The sequence below is a fragment of the Pteropus medius genome, unplaced genomic scaffold, assembly GCF_902729225.1.
Source record: "Pteropus medius unplaced genomic scaffold, Ma_sr-lr_union100, whole genome shotgun sequence".
NCBI classification, from domain to species: Eukaryota; Metazoa; Chordata; class Mammalia; order Chiroptera; family Pteropodidae; genus Pteropus; species Pteropus medius.
In genome coordinates, this window is record NW_024351073.1 from 98,754 (window position 1) to 117,938 (window position 19,185).

The window sequence follows — 19,185 nt, forward strand, 5'->3', positions numbered from 1 at the left end:
TTTTCCTCTGCGGTGTGAGAAATGGAAGGCCTCAAATAATGGAGTGCTTTGAGGATTTTCCTGTTTTCCCTGCCACTGTTTTCATGTGGAAGTTTGGTAAATGTGTTTGCTAATTTGACAAGGATTCTTCTTTGTTCTTCTTGAGCAAGGCACAAAAAGCCCAATTTTTCTCTTTGCCTCACCCAGCAGATCCAAAGCCTACCTTTGTCTGTACTCCTGCCAATGCAGCAGCATGCGGTTGCCTGTTAACTTCTTTCTCTCCTTTATTAATAGGCTCTGTAAAGAAAGATAATTAATCCCAAAGAACCTCTAGTGGTGGGGTTTCTGGCTGGGAGGGTTATCTGATTCCTCTGAAATCACACACAGGGTAGGCATCCTTCTGCTCTGAGAGCGAGTGAAGTGAGTACGGGGAGGAAGAAGGGTGAGCCCGTGAGCTCCCCAGGAGAGGAGGAGGTGACTAATCCACTTGCCACGCCCACTCCGTTATCTTCTGGATTATACATGAGGCAGGCGGCCCAGGATCCTGCGGGGTCTGAAAGTAAGGCTTGGGGGCTGCTCATCAAGGCCGTTTTCCCTGGATGGACTCCTGGCTTCTCACCACCATGGATCGAAACCTGTGCCCATCCACTTCCAATTTTCAGCTTGAGCCCCAGGCTCTGCTTCTTTCCTCTTTGCAGTCTGGGGAAGAGGAAGCACAGGAGGAGGAAGGGTGATTCCCCAAGGAAACAGAAGCGGGGCTGAGGTGGTTGGCTCAACACGTCTCACTGGGGCAGGGAGTGGACACCCTAGGGCAGGTTCTGGACCTAAAATGTTTGGGACTCTGGGGCTAGAAGAGAGGGTATGAGAGAAAAGAGGAAATCCATGAGGCCAACAGGATCTGGTAAAAGGGGTCACAGCACTGCCATTAAGGGACGTATGTCCTAGACCTAGTGAAGCGGGTAAAGAGAGTGACATCTATTCCCACTGCGGATGAAAAAGGGGCCACATTAAACCTGAAAAGCTCAGGGGAGGCAGCATGGTGAGCCTTACAAACTCAGAAATCAAAATTAGCCACAGGATGGTCTGAACATAAAAATTCCTAACTACAAGTGGATTATAGTGGTTAGTCACATTTTAGGCTTACCGCTTCCTTGACAAAGGTCAGTCTTTACCTTAAGTGAGCCTGTGTATTGTCTTTTTTGCAACTAAGATAACAAACCCTTGCAATATTAGAGTACTCCCTTTTTCCAGACCCCTCAGGGCACAGCCCACACAGGAGACCACAGAACCCCTCATGGTTACCTTGTTCCCCTGCATACCATCCCTCTGTGCTGTAAATGTCAATTATTAACTACCACGTACTCACCGATGTAAAAGAAGTATGGTTCTCTCCATTTCACTTTTTGTCCAATCCCAGAAATCTCCCCACTTCGCTTTCTCCCTCCCTTGTAATCTACCACCAATGAACGGAGTTCACGCAGGCTTCCTTACGGCTTTTCTTCTGATTCTAATGTATAAAATAAGCTGCAAAACTGCCATTCTCTGGAGCATTTTCTCAATCCATTGAGATTTTGCTTCCCAGTAATTGTCATCAGTTTGGCTCAAATAAAGTCATCGAAATTCTCTACAGGTTTGAATGTTTCTTACGTCAACACTACGTATTTGTCTAAGAGGGTGCCCTTGAGTGGGATGAGAGGTTTTGATTTTACTCCGTTACTAACTTTAGATTTGTTAATCTTCCAAGGAATGAAAGACTTGAATTTTCTGTCATTTTTTGCTATTTATCCTTTTCTGGGCACTTTAACATGGGTAGGAGAAAGGGCATGAACGTATCACAGCACCCACACAGAGGCGTGTTCACTCTTATATACGACTGACACCAAACTCAGGTGAGACAGGCAACCTGCATTTGGTCTTCTGCGAAGTTGTTCTCTCCTCTGTGAGTGTGGGAAAAAATATCCGCCTCATCTTATAAGGCTGTTGTGAGGATTAAATGGGTTAATAGGTTTTCATATTTTTCCCCCCAGAAGATATTCACCAAAGGCCTTTTCTGTGCCCAGCCTTGTCCAGACTTTGGGGTTCTCAGTGAACAAGATGGACAAGCACCCTGATATTAGGCACTTCCCCTAGTGCGTCATTTCTTTAAAATTAAAAATTAGGTGACTCTTTGTTTAGTTTTAGTCTTACCAAGAAATCCTATCTGTAAAGTAAATAAAAAGAAATCAGGGCAGGGACTGAATTTATGCTGATTATCCCAGCCTCAGTTTCCCAGTGGGCTTTGGGAGCACATTTGAGAACTACTTCAAGAAATTTCTCCACGCATGCACACACAAGCATGTGCACACATACACATGCACACACATGCACTACAGAATGAGAACACGATGACTCTCAATTTTGCAAACCCTCTGTGTAGTAGGCACTGTTGGTGCCCGCCTAGATCCCTTGTGCAATCCGGAGCTCTCGTCCCACCTCCACTGCTGTGAGTGGTGGCCACTAGCAGATCACAGCTGATCCCTAATCTAGATAGAGACTTGGTCCTTGGCTTTTGGGCACCTCCTTGCCCAGAGAAGCTAAGGGACACCTCTTTCCCTTGCCCCAAGGTGGAGCAACTCATTGGTTAGGGTTCTATCATAAAACACAAGAGAGAATTTGTCAAAAGGGGTGAGTGAGCAGAATTCAATGGAGAACATTTATAAAGAAAGGGACTTAATAAATGGAAACTTATAAAGGATGCTAAGGCATCAAGAGACTGGCAGTGAGGAGAGTCTTTCCACCCTAGGCTTGAAGGGCAAAGGGAGGGAGTAATCACCAGTGAGATTTAGTGAGAGCTGTAGCCAAAGGAGGCTCCCCTCCTCCCCAAGCAAAGCCAGGTCAGAACACTCTGAGCTTTGCCTCCTTCCTCCCTCTAATCTCCTGCCAGTGCATTCCAACTGTCAGAAGACAAGAGACCCCTGGTGACACAGGAACCGAGCAGGGTGGGAGGGCGGAAGGGCAGGTCGGGAGGGGCAAACGAGAACATCCATGAGGTATCCTGCTTGTTCCAAGCACTAGGCAAGGCCCTGCAGACACGAAACAGGCGAGCCACAGCCCCTTTCTGGAAGAGCACGTCAGTGACTCTCGGAGAGCGTGACAGAGACTAGAGCGAGCTTAAAATCATGGTCCTGAGAGCGATCATCTTTTATACGAAGATCAACAACAATTCGAAAGCGATCTAGAAATTGAAATCCTTATGGCCTTCATGCAATGGTAGCTTCTGAATCAACCCTCTTGTCGATGTGCAGCTTCATTTAGGTCTTCTCTGAGAGGCTCTTTGCCCCTATTCCATGTGCCATGCCAGCTCAGGAAGTCCTGTCACCTCATGAGGGACGAAGTTGTGTAAAACATGACAAACCGTGAAACAAGATAGTATATTTAAATTGTGAAACCTAAGTCCCAGCTCTGTGTTTGGCAACAGAGTAAGTATCAGTTGTGCGTGTGTTTGTGTTTGTGTGTGTGTCATTTTAAACATTGAAAACAAAGATAAACTATGCAGATTGTATGGATCCACTTCTGCATTAGATTATTTCCTTCTCATCTTGGTAAGTCTTCATTATGGTGGGAGTAAACATGGATGCAAGTGCACATATCAACCTCAGGTGGGGGTGGCAGGGCTCCTGTGACCTGGGTGTTGGTGACCCCTGTCCTGCAGAGACTGTCAGAAGGCAGGTCCCAGGAAGCCTGGGGGTTTGTCAGTTCTCTGATCCCAGTGAGAGTGTGCTCATTGAGAGTGAATAAGAAATTTCATCCTAAATATAGTTCAGTCTCAAATTAAAATGCCACTTGGGTTGTTAAGACAAACAGAAATAAATTCTTAATCAAATATAAGTATGAAAAAGATTGTTTTTGGTCACAAAAGTTTTGTTGATTTTTTGAAAAATGCCAGCAAATATGTGGAAAAACATCTGATAAAGACTGCGAGTCCACGATTCTGACTTGATTTTTCTAAGAATTAGAAACTAAATAATTACATTGAGATAGGCAGGAAGTGGCTAACTGGCCCTCTCTGAGCATCAAGTCTTCAGGGGAAAGGGAAAGGAGAAGCCAACATTTATTTTGGCGGCGTCCCTCCCACGCCTGAGCCCCTGAAAAAGTTGGGGGATGGTGTTTACAAATTCCTCTCCGACAAAAAGATCAGAAAGTTCTGTCTGGAGCACAGAGTGTTCCAGTCTGACTTTGTTCTCAAAAGCTGCTGTGCTTCCATTCACCTAAGACTATGCTTTTTAAATGTGTGTTATAGAAAAGTGCTCTGGCTGGTACAGAGGAGAAAGGGACCCCAAGTGTTGGCAAACAACAGATCAATGCATACATTGTCCAACCAGCCAGTAAGCATACCCGGGAATCTGAATGGGGACAGTGTGGGAGCCAAGGCCAGACAAGAGAGCTGCTCAGCTTTCCAGCTGCTGCGTGTTTGGAGAGCTGTAGCTCCTCTTCGTCCCCAGGATGTGACAGGAACGAAGTACTTCTTGTTCCCTAGGAAATAGTTCATGACCCTGTTTATAGTTAGTCTTCTGAGATTCCTTAGCAAGTAATCAGAGTCAGCATGTTCACAGCTTAAGGCTTGCTGATTTTCCTTTTCATGACTTTGGATATGGTACATGTGTTTTGAAATGGGAGGCTTAAGGTACCAGTTTTAGTAGTGGAAAAACTGGACGGAAGAATGCCGTTTGGAATAAATGCCAAAACACAGCTTCCGTCTCTTTTCTCTCTTGAATTGAGTTAACCGGCTTAGCTACTGAGTGTTGAAAAAGAGGCGGTGGAAGCACAGCTGGCCCTGCCAGAGAGGGAGGAAAGCAGGGGGCCAGTGCCTCCCTCTGGACACTGGCAGGTAGGGGAGAGGGGAGGGAAAAAAGGGGGACAGGGGAGGAGAAGGAGAAGCGGAGCACTGATGTCTTCCTGACTACACTTATCTTTGCAAGATTGTTCACCATTAAAGGGAAGAACAAACATCCTCCTGTTCCTGTTTCTCTCCTTTTGTAGCAGCCTCACACGCCACGCCACTACATGATGTTGAACTTGGATCCTACTCTACCAAGCTATTAGTGAGTCTTGGCAAGTCATTTAACTTTCTGGTTCCCTGTCTGTAAAAAGGAGATGATAATATTCCTTTGGTATTCTGAAAATTCCTTGGGATAATCCATTTAAAGCACTATAACTGTTCGGCGAACAGTAGATTCTCAGGAAATGCTGATCAAGCCCCAGTTCCTCCTGATGACAACCCCTTTGGGTTTCCCCAAGGACCTTTGATCACTGGCTTGGGGGTGAGTGAGGCCTTGGATACAAGCAGCTACTTGGAGAGTGGAGAAAGAATTTGTCAATAGAATCCTCTTCTTTCTGGAAGTTTCTGAGTGTGGCAAGAAGGTCAGTGGCAACAGCTGATTAGGAGGCCACGCAATAAGTATTGAGGACCTAATGATAAGGACCCTTGCTTCAATGCATGCTGCTGACTGTGCCACACAGAGGTGGTACTTAGTGCTGCAGATCTATAGCGGGTGACAGGTAAGAAAGAAATTATTCATCCAGATGTGGAGAGGAAAAATGTGTATAATGAGTAGGAGTAAAAGGTAAGGAGACACCTATAGGATTAGCACCAAAAATCTTGACTTGCAGAAAAACTCATTTTGGCTTTACCTGAGGCTGTAGAAATGACTTTACTTCCCCCGGTAGAATTGGAAACTTGAACAGAGTGAAACTGGAAAGAGTAGCAGGACTTGGTGGGGAGAGTTTTGAGATGGAAAGGGTTAAGGCCAGAGATCAGGCAGAGTAATCATTGCTATCACTTGCACCATCAATAACAAATATTTACTAAATCTCTAGACAATTTTTATCTTGTAAGCAATACACCCTTGGACTTTGAAACCAGATTGTTTACACGGAACAATCCTACTTGTATAATGTTCTTACTATAATTTTTTTTATGAAAAGCTTTTACTTCTAAGTGATGGATTGAGTGGATATGCCTTACGAATCAGCACTGAGGAGTGCACAGGAGAAATAGAGTAAAGGTTACAGTGTTAACCCCACAACAGGAAATTCTTCTTCAGACCCTATGGCAAAGATAGTGCAATGTGTTTGCCAAGCTGTACACATTTACTTCCTGAGCTCACAAGAAAACCACATTTTCCAGTGCTCTCGCATCTAGGTGCGACCAGACAACTAGTTCTGGCCAACAGACTATTAGTAGAAGTGACGCAAGTCATTAGCATTTCCTAGATCTTCTATTCGTTCCCTCTCCTTTCTATGAGGCAGAGCCCAGATGGAAGGAACCTGGACTCCTGAGTCAAAGCTTAGAAGAAATCTACCTGGGAGAGCCACCCAACCAGCTTCAGAACATGAGGCGGAATAGAAATAAAGCAGCTGTATTAAGCCACTGAAACTTTAGGTTGTTGTTGTTGTTGTTGTTGTTGTTGTTGTAGAAGCTAGCATTAACGATCCTGACTAGTACAGTGTCAACAGCAAAAATGATCAATGTTGAACCTTATTATTATTAGAGTAAACATGGCATTTCAGAGCAATAATAATTTCTTTTGCCTTAAGACTTTCGGAGGTCGAAGCGCATATATAGAAGTATAATCCATTAAGTGATCAAAATTCATGATGACATTTGCTGAAGTCAGAGACACATGACATGTATAGATTCATTCATTCATTCATGCATTCATTCATTCAATATTGAAGGAATAATACTACGTGTCAGGCAAGGGACTAGATGATGAAGTAGTTTGTGAAGGACTTGTTTACTGGGATGAGTATTTTTTTTAGATCTAAATGAGAAACTTCTGCTTTCTGGGGTGCCTCCTCCTTAGTTTTTATTCCCCAGTCACACCCAGGAAAGGCAAGAAAAGAATTCCAAACTATGAGCAGCTGGACTCGCCCTTTATGGCACAAGTAGACACAACTCCTTGGCTGAGAGGCCCTGGGCTGGGAAGAGGGGGAATAGGGAATCTAGGTTGGGTAGGTGGGAGAGGACTATTCACCCATTTGTGTTAAGGTAGGTACAAAAGAAGCCAGGAGGTCTTAGAAAGAGTTGGGGATTCTTTGGAACTGGGATCTTTTAGAAGTTCTTCATGTCTAATAATGATCATGTGTATTAAAATGAACAAAAAAAAAGCAATGTGATTTCTCCTACCTACAGATAAATGTTCATCAGAATTCTTTCAGCTCTCTAAGTATGACAGATTTTGAATAATGGGGCGAATGACTGAAGCAGAATTTTAAAATATTAAGTGAGCAAACTCCATATATATAGAAAGAGGTAGAAAATCACCTTAGCATAGACACTTGTTTCACTTTATGGATGAGATCGCTTGAGTGGCTTCCTCTTAATTATCAAAGATGAGACTAGTTTCAAGCTTTGGCAGGAAAAACAAAAAAACAGAAACAAAAAATACCACGGCTGGGCATCAGAGGGTAGATTTGGGCCTGTGAAATGAAAGAGCTAAAACCTTGGAATTATAACCCAGAGCAGGGGACAAGCAATCACTAGATAAAGCAGGGACACGAGTAGCAGAGGTGCTAGTGCGCTGGTGAAAATCCCCAGTTCTCTGTCTCTTATCCATTGGTTTTTGGAAGCTCCCTGTGCTTTTACACAACAGTGGGTCATGTGTTGTGGGAGGGGGAGGAGGCCATGCTTAAAAGGAAATTATGGACATGAAAGGTCTACAAAGCTTGGAGCAATTAAGTGAAAAAAACAAAAGTAGACTATCTTGGCCTTAAGTGTATCTAAATGAAGAATGGGATGGGAATCAAGCCCCTAAACACATTGATCAAAGGAGTACAGAATTTGTAGCTGTGGTGAAACAGATAATTTAACGAGCATGAGATTTGTAGCTGCTTTTTGAGCTTGGGCTGGCCTGACCATGAGACCAAGATGAATAATACATTAGCGGAACAATGAGCTCTATTCACATATCCAAGCTAGTTTTGAGTTCTGCTAAAACAGAAATTAATTCCCACTGCAGTACTGATCTAGAGGAGGAAAGCAACTCAATACAGGTTCTTCAAAAACGGTATACAGACTTTTTTGTAAGGGAAAATACAGATTTCTACCATTGACTTAAATTACTTTTACTATAAGGATAAGTGTTCTCTCTCTCTCCTTTCTTTTCTTCTTTTTCCCTTATGCTTGGGGCTCATTGAAGTTCTGGGATCTTGAGTTTCTTTTCTTTTTTTTTTTTAAATCGAATTTGGAAAAATTTCTGCCATAATTCTTCAAAACATTTTTCTATTTCAACCCTCCCCCCAGTTAATCCAATGATGTAAAATTATGTTGTCTATATATACATACTTATAATATAGAGAGACAGGTAGTTTCCATATCTTGGCTATTGTGATAATGCTGCAATAAATGTGGGGATGAAGATATCTCTTTGATATCATGTACAAAAGCACTTTCAAAATCATTGCCTTGTTTAATGTGACTCAGTTATTGTTAATATCATTTCCCCTCTAGAGGTGTGGAAACTGACTCTCAAAGGCTTCAAACTACCTGCTCAAGGTCACACAGGAGGTAAATAAAATAGCTGTAGTTTGATACCAGATCTGAACCCTCTCATTCTAAGTTTCATTTCTTTTCTTTTATTTGCTTCTTTAAGTTCAGAGCTCATGAAACATTCTTTTAAAATTAAAGAGAGAGGGGAGGGGATTAGCTTTTCGCCTCCTTGCTGGTAGTGCCCTGAATCTTTAGAAGCTAGTATGTAAACATCAGGGCCAAGCACTTTGGCACTGCCAAATAGTCATTGTTTCTGATCAGCATAGGTAAGCAATTAGACACCACGTGACTAGCTCCGTGTGTACTGCTCACACAAACCACCTGCATCCAACCCTCTCTGGCCACCAAAGTCCTGCCTTAAGGAAGCATAGCCTCCTCATAAACCCTGAGGGAGTTTTTAATCATGGGGAAAAGCCTTGCTACTTGAAGGGTACTCATGGGACCAGCAGTATGGGTATCATTTAGAAGTTTGTTAGAAATACAATGGAATATTACACAGTCCTAAAAGGAATGAAATCTTGCCATTTGCAACAACGTGGTTAGACCCAGAGAATATTACTCTAAGCAAAGTAAATCAGACAGAGAAAGATAAATACTATATTATTGTACTTGTGGAATCTGAAAAACAAAATAAATAAACAAACAAAACAAACTCATAGATACGGAGAACAAATTGATGATGGTCACTAGATGGGTGGGGATTTGGGATACTGAGTGAAAAAGGTGAGGGGATTAAAAAATACAAATTGCCAGTTATAAAAACAGTCATGAGGATGTAAAGTACAGCATAGGGAATATAGTCAATAAAATTATAATAACTACGTATGGTGTCAGATGGGAACTAGACTTACCAGAGTGATCGCTTCATAAGTTATATAAACGTCTAATCTCTCTGTTGTACACTTAAAACTAATATAATATTGTCTGTTAACTATAATTGGAAAAAATTTTTAATTAAGAAAGAAATGCGTATTTCAGGCCCCGCTGCAAAGCTATTTAATCAGAATCTGCATTTTAATAAGATCCCTGAGTGATTCATGTACACATTAAAGTTAGAGAAGCACAATTAAATCTAGGAATCCTTTGTGACTTCTCAAAGTCTTCTCCATGTGGTGATTCTTTAACCCAACAGCAGAAGACCTGGCCAGTTTTGATTATTCCCATGGGGTGTGCCTGACCACGTTAGCAATGTTATGGCTGTCGTTAAGGTTGTGATGTCAATAAGCATGTATGCCTTGAACTTGTCACATCTTGAAGTCACGCAAGAATATTTATGGCTGAAGATCCAAGGAGCATGGCTGCATTGGACAGGCACAGACTGGCCATGAGTAAAACCGAGGGTCATGGCCTCCAATGCCGAATGCCTTCTACTTATTCCATTCCACTGGATTTAAGTCGGGTGACTATAAATCATGATATCTTAGTGATGGATACTTTTAGGATCATCACAGGTAACATTTTATTCTGTAATATCTTAGGAATGTAGGTATTATATCATGAAATGATAATAGCGATGGGTCCAAAATTTGATTTCTAGCTTTGATTTCTTTGCTAGTTATAAGAACTTAGAAAGAAAATTGATATCTCTGGGACTCATTTTGAAAGACTATTTAAGGACTTTGAAAGACTATTTAAGATTACTCTTCCAGGAGAATCCAAATGAGAATGTGGAAGTCACTGTGACCTGGGAGGACAGGCAGGACAGTTCCTATGAGCCTGACTCTTGAGTTCAAAGTTCAAATGCTTACAGGGACACTCCCCTACAGAAACAGAAGGAAACATGTCTACTTCTGCTTCTGTAGGAGATGAGGCCCTAACTAGACAAAACTGAGTTTTGTTATTTCAGCTCCTTTATTTAATGAAAGTACAGTGATTATGGTATGTGTGATCAACTAAAAGCTTTAGAAGCTATTCTTTAAAAAATTTTTTAATTGTAAAATATTTCAAAAATACAGAAAATACTAAGTAGACATAGCTATTGAATTAATAAATATTAACATCTTGACATATTTCTTTTAGACCTTTCCTTTTCTCTATAGAAATTAATTATACCTAGTCACACTCATTCCAACATCCACTGTAAAACCATGATTTTGAAGTTCTCTCACTTTGAAATTAGATATTATAATTTTATTCCTATAATGGTTACTCTTACATTAAAAAAATAGATACTTTAAAAATTATCTCTCTCACATTCTTGAGAGATCAAAACTGATCTCTCTTATATCCTTGAGTTCTTTTGACATTGTAAGATTTACTGTATGATTTAGTGTTGTTGTAAATATTTTCTGCATATCATTAATATCTTTCTGCATTTTGTTTTCTGCACATTAAATGCTCTGAAAATATCTTAGTTTGTATATTGCTTCGTCTTTCTCCCCCACATCCAACTCCAGAATAATGCTGGAACTCTAATAATGGTTAATTAAGTTCTTCTTCATTGATTACTGATAGATTATCTGATGCTTAACTTCTGAGTAAAATTGTTGTATAGGTAATATTCACCTTCTTTGAGTTGAATATTGTCACTGGACATAGTTTTAAAAGTACATGAATAAATAAGAGGTACAGACTTCTAGTTATAAAATAAATAAGTCACAGAGATATAATGTACAACACAAGGAATATTGTCAGTAACATCACAGTAACTTTGTATGGTGACAGATGGTTACTAGACTTATCGTGGTGATCACATCGTAAGGTATGTGAATGCGGGATCGCTATGTTTGACACCTGAAACATATTGTATGTCAACTATACTTTAATAAAAAATGTAAATGAGTGAAGGGTAAATTCTCTTTTAAGTGTAGCTATAGCAAACAACATGCTGTGCTGATTTATTTTTAGAGACTCAAAAGTTCACATTTTGAATGTAGCTTCATGTTCTTTAGGGACATGTGAGCTTAATCTGTAAACATTAGCACATATGAGAATGTTGTATTATTTGCTGATTGCGCAATCACGAATCCACAGCCTTGTGGATGTTAATATTTTCTGGGAATGACAACAAACTTTGAAAAGAAAAAAGCTGTAAAAATTGTCAGAAGTTCTCTACAGTTTTGGAGCCTGAATTCTATTGCACAGGAAAGACCAAGATGAAGAAGAGCCAGAGTGACAATAAATTAGCCCAGGAGTCAGGCAGGAGCTTAGATTTCCAGTTCTACTCTGGTTCAAGCCAGCAGACCTCGGATAAATCTATAAATCTTACTGGGCCTCCAGCATCTCATCTTCAAAGCAAGAGGATTGAATTTAAGATTCCACTATTTATTTGAATCAACAACCTTCATTATGACAGAATGAATATGTAATGGTGATTGAAAGCATTAACACCGAAAGATGGGCTGTGGAATGGAGAGGAAAAAATTAGCGATCTTTTTTGTTTTTAATATATTTTTTTAAATTAATTAATTAATTTCTTTTTTGATGACATTGGTTAAAGAAATTCAGCTGTACACTTTAACAGTAAAGCATATATATATTGCATTGTGCGTTCCCTTCCTATAGTTAGATGTCTTTCTGTCACCACATATTTGACCCCTTTTACCCCACACACCTCCCCCTCCCCCTCCTCCTTACCCTGTGGTAACCACTAGTCTATTGTCCATGTCCATGAGTCTCTGTTTTTGTTTGTTGCTTTTAGGTTTATGTCCCACATATAAGTGATATCGTGTGGTTTTCAACTTTTTCTGTCTGGTTTATTTCACTTAGCATGATTATCTCGAGGTCTATCCATGTTGTCGCAAATGGCAGTATTTCATATTTTCTTATGGCTAAGTAATATTCCATTGTATATATGTACTACAGCTTCTTTAGCCAGTCATCTATCGTAGAACACTTCAGTTGCTTCCATGTCCTGGCCACAGTGAATAATGCTGCTATGAACATCTGATGAAAATATCTTTTTGGATATGAGTTTAGTAATCTTTTGATAGAGTACAGATTTACTTCTTCAACCCAGAAGCTTGAACATCACAGCTAAATATTTGAAATGAATCTGAACTGAGATAAATATTTATATGATGACTTCACTATTTAAAAAAATTTAGAAGTCCACAGATATGTTCAGCTAAACATTAAATCAGTGAGACCAAGATATAAATAGATGAGTTTCATAGAACTAGGAACTCTTCCAGCAATTCTCAGTCAGTTGTTTTGTAGTCTGGGGCCATGAAGACCAAATCTTCATGGTCTCCATGACAGAAACTTTTTAATAATTTAGCAAAGTTATCACCTAATGCAGCCAAAAGTCCAATTGATATGGAAGGCAGCATGTAGCTAAGATATATAGACAACAGTGGCTTTGTAAAACTTCATCTGGTGACAAGTCTTTTTTCCCCTCCTTTGAGGATATTGATGGCTGCTCTTTCTCTGCTTATGTCTAAGGTAGTCCTGGGTCAGTATCATGTGATGAGTGGGCTTGTTAGTTCTTTTACTTAAAAGGTATCAAGACTTATTCCAGCTGAGTGATTGGGGAATAGAGAGGGTTAAACCACATGTGGAGAGGATAAACCAGTAATGTGCTTCTAAGGGACACAAAAAATTCATGGAAAACCAGGAACAGCTGGATTTGATAGGTTTCAGGGAAAGAACAACAGTATTTGGGCAGCAGAAGAACCAACAGAGTTCTAGACTGCTGAGTTTCCTTGTTGAATCCTTAGCATTGGAATTCTCTTATCTCCGATCATGCTCTTATCTTTGTTTGTCTTTGTGTCTGGTTACTTCTCTCAAAATCAACTGCGTGAGGCTGTTTTTATTTCCTCAGTCAAATTCCTGAGATAGAGTTTATCAGTCTAAGTAATAATCATCATCTGTTTGGGGCCCTGTGCAGAAACGAGTTAACACAAGAGGCCTAAGACTGTTATCTTTAGAAAGGCCTGCTCCTAAGGTTGGCCTTTGGCTGGTGCCTGGGTGTTCTCACCATTCTCAAAACTGAGGAGGGTGGTTCTCTGTGCCTAGACTGTTTGTGCAAACAATGTGATTTATGATGACAACCTGCTTTCCCTCTGGGAGTCTGGAATTTTGGTGCTAGGCAGAGAGTGCAGAAGTGACTGGTCTCCCTCAAAACATGTTGAACACTGAGTCTCTCATAGGTTCTCTTGAGCAGAAACATCATACACACGTTACTGCATTTTTCAGTGTTAGATAAAGTAGCATGCTCAACTGTATCAGAAGGAGCAAGCAGAGAAAGCTTGTGCATGAATTTTTCTAGAATCTGCCTGTGTCTTTTTCCATTATGACCTGACTATGTCTCTTTATTCCATCACTGTAATGAATCTTAGCCATGAGTCCAACTATGTGCTGAGTTCCATGAGTCCTTCTCTCAAATCTCTGAATATAGAGATTGTCTTGAGGATTCCAACATAGGCCACCTTGAAGAATCCAGGCCAACTTAGGTACTGGCTGTCTTTGGGCCCAGGTGTTCAACACTGGTCCAATTAATTGTATATGGGAGAGGGAGGGTGGAGTTGTACTTGACCTGGCCACTCCAGCTTATGGAATGATCTAAAGCAGTGGTTCTCAACCCAGGCTGCAAGACAGAATCATCCTTGATGGCGTTAAAAATTAGACCCCATCCAAGATTAACTAGAATGTTGGAATTAGAATCTATGAGCATGGGACCTGGATAGACACATGCTTTAGAAGCTCTCCAGTGATTCTAGTGTGCAGTCAGAGCAGGGATGGAAGGTCTGGAGCAATTTTCTCCACATGTCATTTCCCTCTCGAAGGCGACTGTATGCTTGGGAGGCATTGTGATCCATTTGACCAGTACAATGCACATTTTTCACATGAAGAAGTGAAGAATCTGTGGCCAAAAAAAAGGGGGTAGGGAGGGTCTATGGAAAATAACCTCACAGGATGATCTGATTATTAATTCCTAATTGGGCAGGTTATGGTGGGTTGTCAGCTCTGGGCATATAACTTACTTAGTGAAAGGCATTTCTCTGCCTCAAACCAGCCCTGTCCATTGTTTCTGTGTGTTTCGGATAACACCCTTTTGAAATAAGCCGTAACCACCCTCACAGGAACACATAGTCTTGTTAACTGTCCTGTAATCCAGTCTCCACCTTGCTTTCTCCCACCTCCACATACTTTTTCTTACATTTCCTCCTTAATTTCGAGTGCATAAAAGAAGTTGCGAAACTTATTCTTTGGAGCACTTGAGATCTTGTCATCAGTTTGGCTCAAATAAACTCATAAAAATTCTCTATAGGTTTGGACATTTCTTACGTCAACAAACCCATATCTTCAGGCATCCTAAAAAAACATGAATGGGATTGCTTAGCTGTACTCGTAAGCAAAACTGGGAATTGTCATTTTGGAGGTTCCACTGAGGCCATCTTTATAGCATAAAGTTTATGCTGCCAATCTTCTATGCTTTTAAACCTTGGTGGAAAAACAAACAGGAAAAAAAAAAGGAGTAAAAAATATATAACCAGCTGCAGCAATACTTTGCCATTGATGCACATCTTGGACATATTGTTCAACAAAATCTATCTCTTATGAAATATATAGTCACATGTGTTTCTCAGGGTATTTAAAGATCCATGTTCAATTGTTTATCCTGATTAGAGAGATTCTTACTTTGTCTTTAAGAACTCTGGTTGGCAAGAAAGCCCTGCTGGGCCACCTGTGGTGTCATGGTGATCCTTCCCTGTCTGTGCAGGGGGGCACAGCAGCTGACCGTTGGGTGTGTGGTTTGGGGTCTCTGCCAGTCTTTCTGTTACTGGCTTCCTCACACTCCAGTGCCAAAACCCTTTGATAACTGTTGCACTAGAAAGCTCCCAGCATCCTGCAGCGACCTTCATTTGGCAGATCTACCTTCATGCAAAGTCCTGCGCACAGTAGATGCCTGGCAAATATTTGAGTTGATGTGATAAAGAAACTGCTGGAAGAAAAGACTGCTGCTGACCGGCCCCCAGCTTGTGTTTTCTGTAGAGCCCAAGGCTGCTGCATAAAATGGCACTCTGATAAAAGCAATTGTTTCCTGTAGGGAAGCAGCCTTGGCCAGCACAGGATGTAGTAGTCTCTTCCTCATGATAGCGGTGTGGTATTTGTAAGAGACCTTGAGCACCTATTAGCTGCCCCATCCCCACCCCCGGCTCAGCTGCCTGACCCTTGCCCAGCTGGAGGTAAACACGACTTAACTTCAGCCTCTAGCCTCCCATTTGGACTTAGTGTCTTTTCTCCTCACATGTGCCATGTATTCTCTCAAGCTGTCCCCTTCTCCCATCAAAACCCACTTTAGGAAAGGACTTGAAACGCATTTGTCGTAAGAACGTCTAATTTAAATACTCTCTCTGGAATATTATTTTTGTATTTTAGCAAAGCTCAATGAACAAGCTTCGGGTGAAGAAGGTTGCTTTTTGGTGACAGTGGTGGTATGGGGATGCTGAGGGGGGGTGGCTTCCTGGTTCCCTTGGCACCCCAACTGGAGTCGCCTCCTACAGGCTTATCCCAGCCCGTGGCAGCCTGGCTCTGGCTCAGCCGGGCGGCCTTGGGGCATGGCTGACCCTTCGAACCGCTGTTGAAAGCGCCAGAGGAGCAAACCTCCATCTGCCACCACCATTTCACAGTCCCCAAACCACTTCATTTTGTGACCCCACTTGGTCTCCCTTCTGCGGGTTAACCCAGGCGTCTGGCTGCCATGGGGCAGCGTCAGCAGGCACAGTTCTGTTTTCTCTTTGCCTCCTGGCGACATCTCAAATTTGAACGAATTCTGAACCCAATTGTGCTTTTGGAAGTGTTCTCAAACGTGAGAAGACTGCTAAAAGACCAAGAGTCTTAAAACAGCATGAAATTCTACACCAAGAGGCCTGAAGAAAAGCTGTTCAAATAAAAACACCACGAGACCAGAAAAAGATAGTACGTGTTGGGTACTTAATGCCCAGAAACAGAACTTAATAAATAGCTAGTAATGAAACTGTACCAAACAAGAAAAAAAAAATGGATTGCAAAAGTAACATGATCAGAATTGACTCCATTTTGGTAAAATACAGGCTATGTAAAAATACACAGGCTATTTGTTATTTATTTATTACATGCAAACACTTTGTTAAGAGCTTATACATAGTACTTTATTATATAAATAATTGAAAAAAACCAAGGGAGGCAGTTCTTATTATCCCCATTTTAAAAGATGAGAAAACGAAAGTTCATGGCAGTTCCAACTTGACCAAACTTGACCAAAGTCATCGATTATATGTGGGAAAAGTCCATTAGAATATTTTGAACCCTTACTGTATATATCTGCAAAGATAGATGATTGACGATAAACCATAATATTAATTGATGAAGGATAATGAGTGATTTTTATTTTCTTCATTTTGCTTATGTATATTTTTAAGTTTATTTCCAATGAATATCTTTTGTTAACTGTTGTTTTTTAAGTGAGAAACTTATACCAAAAACCAAATAGTTTATAGATGAGTTAAATATATTTACCGTAAAGGATGGTAAAGAAAATTCTGGGCAAATTCTCTTTATTCTGTTTGTGAAACTATAAAGGCTTCCATAACAAATTCCCACAGGCTGGGAGATTTAAACAACAGCAATTTATCTGCCCACAGTTCTGGAAGCTAGAAGTCCAAGATCAAGGTATTAACAGAATTGGTTTATTCTGAGGCCACTGTCTTTGGCTGTCAGGTGGTCGTCTTCCTCCTGTGTATGCGCATGGTCTTTCTTCTGTGTGTGCATGTGTCTTGATCTCCTCTTCTTATAAGGACATCGGTCATATTGAATTAGAGCCCACTTCATTTTACTTTATTTATTTTTTAATTTTTTTATTTTACTTTATTTATTTTTTAATGTTTTTTAAAATTTTCTTTTATTGACCTCATTTTACTTTAATTACCTCTTTAAGGACTCTATCTCCAAACATAGTCACATTCTGACTTCAATATGTAAATTTGGGGAGGCAGGGCACAGTTCAGCCCGTAACAACTTCCATCATAGAAATGTCTACCTTAAATAATTCAATAAATTGATAATTAATACCAGTGATGAAAACAACAGTATCAGGACTTTGAAATCATCCTGTGTCTTCCTTCAAATACTTCATTTCTGAAACAAAGAATATTTTTTAGAGTAAATCTTATAAGACTTTTCCAAAGACTCCAGAAAGAGCCAAATAAAAGTCTGATGCTGTTAATACAGATGTGCATTCATTGTACAACGGGAATTGAAAATCCTATGACAATCATCATTATGTCATGTTTTCTAGTGTTCTGTGACTAGAAATTTTGTGACTCAAAATTTCTGTCTTCTACATTTCATGAGACGTTTCATGAGACAGATACAACATATGAGTGAAATTTCTAGAGTCCAACTCATAAGTTATAAATGCTGCATCTGAAAATGTCTTTTGTTTGTTTTGTTTTCCCCTAGTCATTTTCAGTGATGAATGGTTCATTCACACTTAGGAACAATGAAGCGATGTATAACATCACCTCAGAGATTGTATAATAAACCAAACAGAAGAAATTCCACTCCTTACCCTATCTTTGATAAGATCAACAAGTTAAGTACACAGTACTGGGGGGCAAGAAGAGGGTGGTCGCTTTCTCCAGAGGCCCTGATGCTGGTGGGGACTGGACAGAAAGGAAACCCTGAATGAACTTTGTCCTTTCGACCCTCTGGATTTTTCTCATGACTTTTCCACTAATTCGTAGATTCTCAGACGTCTGCTTCCCACCTGCCACCATCCACTCACTCCCCATCTCTGCCTGCTAGTTGAATGCCCTCTAACCAGCGAGATCTGGCCAAGAACCCAGATCACCTCCTCTGGAACGTCCTCCTGGACTGGACCTTCAATACCACTGCCTTTTTTCAATATTTGTAGACCTGTCTAGAATGAAGCTCCTAGAAGACAAAGAACTCTTCTTGTCCCTAAAATGGTTTTATCTTAGTAATGCTCAATAAATAGTTACTAAGCGAATGCATAAATGAATGAGTCTCAGATAATGGAGCCCTCACTTTGGGCACAGTTTCTATATTAATTACTTATTGCTGCATAACAAATGACACCAAAACTTAGTCACTTAACATAAAAAAACATTATTTCACAGTTTCTGGAGTCAGGGATCTGGGAACAGGTTACACAAGCACCTGTACCTTAAGGTCTCTCACAGACTGCGATCAAAGTGGTGGCTGGGGCTGTAGTCTCATCTGAAGGCCCAACTGGAAAGGATGCAGTTCCAAATTGGCTCATGCAGTTGTTGGCAGAATTCATTTCTTTCCTGGTTGTTTCACCAAAGGCCTCCCTCAGTTCCTTGCCACATGGGCTTCTCCATAGGAAAGCTCACAGTATATCAGCTGGCTTCCTGCAGAGCCAGTGAGTGAGGGAGAGAGAGAGGAAAGATGGTAACTAGCATCTTTTTTCTTATCTACGATTGGAAGTGACATCTCATCACTTTCGCCATATTTTATTCTTTAGAAGTGAGTCACTATGTCCCACCTACATTCAAGGAGAGGTAATTACACAAGAACATGAGTCCCGAGAGAAAGGGGCCTGTGCAGAAGTTGCCTATCACAATCTCACTCGCAGTCTGCATGTTTTCTTGCTGCACTTGGTACTTTTCTCTCCAAGAAGTCAGTTATAACCCCATGGAACAGACTTCTGGGGGCCCCAACTCTGGGCTGCGTATAAATGCAAAAGCTGAATGAATAACTGTTGCTTT